This window comes from Vigna umbellata, chromosome 5 (genome assembly GCF_029865625.1).
Source record: "Vigna umbellata cultivar VRB3 chromosome 5, Vumbellata_1.0, whole genome shotgun sequence".
NCBI classification, from domain to species: Eukaryota; Viridiplantae; Streptophyta; class Magnoliopsida; order Fabales; family Fabaceae; genus Vigna; species Vigna umbellata.
The window spans coordinates 4940171-4947405 of record NC_142169.1 but is presented as its reverse complement, the minus strand read 5'-3'; the positions used below and the strand labels follow the sequence as shown (position 1 = coordinate 4947405).

General features: G+C 41.8%; 1 pseudogene; it reads right to left on the bottom strand.

Annotated features, from left to right (window-relative positions):
• Positions 1-487: 487 nt before the first annotated feature.
• LOC148197570 (uncharacterized) lies at positions 488-6762 on the bottom strand (annotated as a pseudogene).
• Positions 6763-7235: the final 473 nt, after the last annotated feature.

Here is a 7235-nt window from a genome sequence, read left to right as displayed (position 1 = left end):
TTAGGCATATGGCGAAATCCTTCGTCTTGTGGGAAACGAAAAAGTTAGGGTTCAAGTAATGTGAATGCAAATGCTTTATTAAGAAAAGAACACCGGTTACACCCAAAACCTTGAATCAGGAAAAGGCTCACCAACGATATTTTTTCAAAACTCCTTTTTCGAAAATACTATGTCCTTGACAACTTTATTAACAACAAACTCAACATGTGACCTTTTTTCGTTTTCCTTTTTCGACATCCTCCAGGACCGAGCTCACCAACCTGATATACCTGTGATGCTTTTATCAACAAACGCTTATTTATTTTCATTTTCATTTTCCTTTGACCACTTAACAACTCAGCGTGACATGCAATATTTCGGATGGAATGCAAACAACCAAAATATGAATGAACTACGCGAATTTCATTTATTAAAGAAAACACAGAGTACAATAATCTTTAACGATAATATCAACATCCCCTTAATAGCAACCACTATCACGTAATCATCATGCGTAAAACTTTTTTACTGCATCAGAATTAACTGGCAATGGTAACTCCTCTCCGTCCATTCTTGTGAGAATTAGTGCCCCACCAGAAAATGCTTTCTTCACTACAAATGGCCCTTCATAATTTGGAGTCCATTTGCCTCTATGATCTTTTTGTATAGGTAGGATCTTCTTCAACACCAGCTCACCTTCATGAAATTCTCTTGGCTGTACCTTTTTGTCAAATGCCTTCTTCATTCTTCTTTGATACAATTGTCCATGGCATACTACTGTTAGTCTCTTTTCATCAATGAGATTGAGCTGGTCGAAACGAGCTTGAACCCACTCCGCCTCTTCTAATTGGGTTTCCATTAAAACTCGTAAGGACGGAATTTCCACTTCAAACGGAAGTACTGCCTCCATTCCATATACAAGCGAGAAAGGCGTTGCCCCAGTCGATGTTCGTACCGAAGTGCGATAACCATGTAAAGCAAAAGGAAGCATTTCATGCCAATCCTTATACGTGACCACCATTTTCTGCACAATCTTCTTGATATTTTTGTTAGCAGCCTCTACTGCCCCATTCATCTTTGGACGATAAGGAGAAGAATTAAGATGATGAATTTTGAACTCCTCACATAACTCTGTCATCATCTGGTTATTCAAGTTAGTGGCATTATCAGTGATGATCCTGTTAGGGATCCCTTATCTGTAAATCAACTCCCTTTTTATGAACTTGGTCACTACCTTTCTAGTCACATTAGCATAAGAAGCGGCCTCAACCCATTTTGTGAAGTAATCGATTGCAACTAATATGAAACGGTGTCCATTTGATGCCTTTGGCTCTATAGCTCCGATGACATCTATTCCCCACATCGAAAAGGGCCATGGTGCAGACAACACGTTCAAGGTCGTGGGTGGAACATTGATATTACTTGCGTATACCTGGCATTTCTCACATTTTCTCACATGTGTACAACAATCATTTTCCATAGTCAACCAAAAATACCCCGCTCTCAGTATCTTCCTGGCCATTGAGTGCCCATTCATGTGCGTGCCAAATGTACCCTCGTGTACTTCTTTTAGTATCAGCTCGGCTTCTTTTGCGTCTACGCATCTAAGGAGAACCATGTCATGATTCCTCTTATATAGAATATCCCCACTCAAAATGAAACTGCCAACCAACCTCCTTAACGCCCTTTTGTCGTTTTCTGATGCCTTCTCCGGATATTCTCGGCTCCTAAGATAATGCTTGATATCAAAGTACCAAGGTTTACCATCTACCTCCTCTTCGATGAAATGACAATACGCTGGCTTTGCATGACTCTTCATTTCAATCATTGGCAATTCTGCATCTTGATCAACTTCAAACATCGATGACAAGGTAGCCAATGCGTCTGCTAATTGATTATCTTCTCTCGGTATATGATTAAAAGTGATAGAATCGAAATACTCAATTAATCCCCTGATGTAAGCTTGGTATGGAATTAATTTAGTATCCCTAGTCTCCCATTCTCCCTTCAATTGATGGATGACCAAAGCTGAATCTCCATAGACATCCAGAATTTTTGCTTTAGACTCTATAGCTGCTCGAATTCCCATGGCACAGGCTTCATATTCTGCAATATTATTCGTGCAATTAAAACACAACCTTGCCGTCATTGGAATGTATTGATTCTTAGGAGAAATAAGCACTGCCCCTATTCCATGCCCCATTACATTCGAGGCCCCATCGAATAATATCGTCCAGGCTTTTTCATCTTTGTCCTCTTTGTTCTCTTTGTTCTCAGCAAATAAAGCCATGATATCTTCATCAGGAAATTCAGGTTGCATTGGCTGATAATCATTAATGGGCTGATGGGCTAAATATTCCGCTAAAGCGCTACCCTTGATAGATTTCTGAGTAACATATACAATATCGTACTCTGACAATAGCATCTGCCATCGAGCTATCCTTCCAGTGAGAGCAGGCTTTTTGAAAATATACTTGACAGGATCCATCTTGGATATCAACCAAGTAGAGTGGCTCAACATGTATTGCCTTAGACGATGAGTAGCCCACGCCAGTGCACAACAAGTTCGCTCTAACGACGAATATCGTTGTTCGCAATCTGTGAATCTTTTGCTCAAGTAATATATAGCATGCTCTCTTTTCCCGTCTTCATCATGCTGACCCAATACACAACCCATTGAATTATCCAATACGGTCAAATACAAAATGAGCGGCCTTCCTGGCATAGGTGGACGCAAAACAGGAGGGTCTTGCAGGTATTGTTTGACTTTTTCAAAAGCAACTTGACAATCTTCATTCCAGACTACGGCCTGATTTTTACGTAGTAACTTGAACATTGGTTCACAAGTATCAGTTAATTGGGAGATGAACCTAACAATGTAATTCAATCTTCCCAAAAAACCTCGAACCTCCTTTTCTGTTCTGGGCGCAGGCATTTCCGTTATCGCTCTTACTTTGTCCGGATCAACTTCTATCCCTCTTTGACTGACAATGAAGCCCAACAATTTTCCAGACTTTACTCCAAACATGCATTTGGCAGGATTTAATCTGAGTTTGTAATTTCTCAGTCTCTCAAATAATTTCCTTAAATTGAAAATATGCTCCTCTTCTGATTCAGACTTTGCAATCATGTCATCCACATAAACTTCAATTTCCTTATGCATCATATCATGAAAAAGTGTCACCATTGCCCTTTGGTATGTTGCCCCAGCATTCTTGAGTCCGAAAGACATAACCTTATAGCAGAATGTTCCCCACAACGTGATAAAGGTCGTTTTCTCCATATCTTCCGGTGCCATTTTAATTTGATTATATCCCGAGAATCCATCCATGAACGAAAATAACGAAAATTTGGCCGTATTATCAACCAGAGTATCAATGTGTGGTAACGGGAAGTTATCTTTCGGACTTGCACGATTTAAATCACGATAGTCAACACACATTCGAACTTTCCCATCCTTCTTAGGCACTGGTACAACATTCGCTACCCATTGTGGGTATCTTGCCACAGCCAAAAATCCTGCATCAAATTGCTTTTGGACCTCTTCTTTAATTTTTAGTGACATTTCCGGCTTCATTCTTCTTAGTTTTTGCTTGACTGGAGGGCATTCTGGCTTGAGTGGGAGCTTATGCTGCACAATATCGGTATCCAGACCCGGCATGTCATTGTAAGACCACGCAAACACATCTTTAAACTCCTTCAACAGGACACGCAATCTTTCCCTCACTTCCGTTTTCATACTAGTACCGATTTTCACCTCCTTTATCTCATCCTTCTCTCCCAAGTTAAGTATTTCAATCTCCTCCTGATGGGGTTTTATCTCCTTAGATTCTTGTTCCACTAATCTCAACAATTCCGGAGAGGGTTCCACATCATCTTCGAAATCATCTTCCGTATTATTGATAGGGTGCTCAAAATTAGGAACATTGATATCATTATTTTCAAAACAATCATTGTCACATCTGCATCATTTAAATTTATGAAAAAGTATAAATAAATAAGATAAACAAAGAAAAATGCCAAATGATGATGAAATGCAACTTTATTGTCACGCTGAGTGAAAAGTAAAAAGTCTATCCGCAAAACTTTAGTTCTAAAGCCCCAATCGAAACTATAAGCTTAATTAAAACTATTACATTTTGTTCACATTAAGCATCACAGGTAAATCAAGTGTTTCCCAATTGTTGAGTTGAGTATCAGGGGAGCAAGCCCACACAAAGCTCGAACTTTGAGGCCTTTCTTCATCTTCCACCGCTGCTATCTGACCAGTGTTGATCCACCCAGCACTACGAAAGCTTTCCTTGATGTCAACAATGTGAATTTTGCTCTCTCTGGGCCCTCGTCTTTCTGCACGGGCCAGACTGTGCTCTTTTCTTTCTTCAATCACCCTTTTCCTGTCTTCCTTGGTAGGTTTATACCCCAAGCCATATCTGTTCTTGTTTTCAACGATTTCTAGAGGGAATGCTCGCCCCTGCCGATATTTGCCCAAACCTTCCCCATATATATAGCCCTCTCTTAGCATAATCATGGCCATCATAATAGAAGCACATGACAGATGAGGATTTACTGGAAACGGTTCCACACAAGCATTTCCCACAATTTCCAACGATTGGAAGGCTGTCTCAAGAGCTTCTTCAGCCGCCTCGATGTAGCGCGTGGATGATGGTCCACTCACCAGAAGATCCTCTTCTCCTGATACTATCACCAGCTTATCTCCTATCACATACTTCAACTTCTGGTGTAGTGTAGAAGGCACAACTCCCGCCGAATGAATCCATGGGCGTCCCAACAGACAACTATAAGCTGGCAGGATATCCATAACCTGGAATGTTATTTGAAAAACGCATGGGCCAACTTGCATTGGTAAATCCACTTCTCCCATCACTTCTCTTTTACTGCCATCAAAAGCCCTCACAATCATTGAACTTGGCCTCATATGCATTCCTTCGCAAGGTAGCTTTTCCAGAGTTGCTTTCGGCATGACATTCAAGGAGGACCCATTGTCCACTAAAACACGCGCAATAACATGATCCAGGCATTTCACAGAGACGTGAAAAGCCTTATTATGCCCTCTTCCCTCAGCTGGTATCTCATCATCCGTAAAAGTGAGATAATTATTAGCAACAATATTGCCAACAATACCTTCGAATTTATTCAACGAAATACCTTGCTCCACATGAGCCTCACTGAGTATCTTCATTAGCAACTTTCTATGTGATGCCGAATGCATGAGCAAATCTAACAAGGATATACGAGCAGGCATACGATTTAACTGTTCCACCACCTTATATTCACTTTGTTGTATGAATTTTAAAAATTCACAAGCCTCTTCTTCAGAAACCTCTCTCCTCTCTTCCTTGTCGGGGATCTCCTCTGTCTGTGCACCCTTCCCCTTTAAGAATTCTTTTGCCTTCGCGGCCATCGTTGCTTCATTATCATTAACCCTTTCTCGTGCCAACTCAGGTGATGTGAAAATTCGACCACTCCTAGTCATTCTCCCTATTCCTGATATGTTTTTTACGACAGGGTCAACGCTTTGCGTTTCGCCTGACGCATGCGTCCCATATCTCCATGGGACGGCTTTTTCGTTCTTGTAAGGAAAAGGGGCTGGTACATGGATAACCACAGGCGACCTTCCTTGAGTTGGTGGGATAGAAGTAGTCTTAGTGAAACGAATCACTAATGGTTCTGGTAAAATCATACCGGGTTCATCACCAGTCTGTGCAAATACCTCTCCCTCCTCATTCCTGTAACATACTTGCATCAGACCATGATCCAGCAGGTCTTGCAGAATTTCTTCAAACTCAACACACTCCTCAATAGAGTGCCCAGCCTCCGGGTGGAGCGCGCATGGCATACTCTCATCATAATCACCCTTCAAGATACCCACTCTCAGCAACGCCTCCAAAATAAACCTCCTAGAGCTCCTGACTTCTTTCACATTTCTCACCAGCTCATGCTCTTTCACTTCGACAACATTCGTCGAAGCACTTCCATGCCCTGATAAAGGATTGGACTCGACACTAGGCTTATCCTCTTGGAACTTTAACCACCCGGAATCAATTAGAGTCTGTACTTTATGCTTGAAAGCCAGACACCTCTCAGTGGAATGACCAGCGACCCCTCCATGATAACTACACTTTGCATCTGCATCATAACCTCTTGGATACGGAGGCTGCAAAGGCTTCAGGGGACAAACGACAACTAGCCCTTGTTTGATAAGCTGAGGCAATAATTCCGTATAAGTTGTAGGAATTGGAGTAAAGTTAACATAATTTCTTTCCTGGTTCCTTCTTGGATAAGTATTGGGACCCACATTCATATTGGAACCTACATTTGCCCCACCCCTCCAATTATTCATCGGAATGTATTGTGGTTGATAGTACCCTGGTTGTTGTTGAGGTCTAATTTGATGACCAAATGACGCGTTAGCTGCATGTGGATGTTGACCCCAGTATGGTCGATAGTTATGAGTGGGAGCCTGACCTCTCCACACGGGGGTTGCAGATGTTGCATGCACATCTCCCTCCTTTCTTTTCCCTGAGTTGAAATTGGGTTTTTTGGAGTTTGCACCCGCCGACGAGCCATATGCAATCTTCCCATTTTTCAACCCGATCTCTATTCGCTCGCCTATCACGATGATATCGGCAAAATTTGAAGATACATTTCCCACCATATGTTCATAAAATGGTGGTTGGAGCGTATTTACAAACATTGCCACCATTTCTTTATCATACAAAGGCGGCTCAACTTGTGCAGCCAATTCCCTCCACCGCTGAGCATACTCCTTAAAACTTTCGTTGTCTTTTTTCGACATGTTTTGCAACTGTAAACGATCTGGCGCAACATGTGTATTGTATATATACTGCTTCACAAAAGCATCAGCCAAGTCCGCCCAACAACGAATTCGAGCCGGCTCCAAATGGGTATACCAATTTAACGCCACTCCAGCCAAACTATCTTGAAAAACATGGATGAGCAGCTGCTCATCATAAGCATATGCAGCCATCTTTCTGCAAAACATGGTTAGATGGCTCTTTGGGCATGTATTTCCCTTATACTTCTCAAAATTTGGCGCCTTGAACTTATGTGGAATTTTGACGCCAGGAACCAAGCTCAATCTAGAAACATCCCCAAATCCATAACTTTCATACCCCTCCACAGCCCTCAATCTTGCCTCTAGGCTCTCCAGTTTATCTTTCGCCCCATCAACATTACTAATTACCCCCTGAAACGAGGTATGTGGTGCAGCCCCT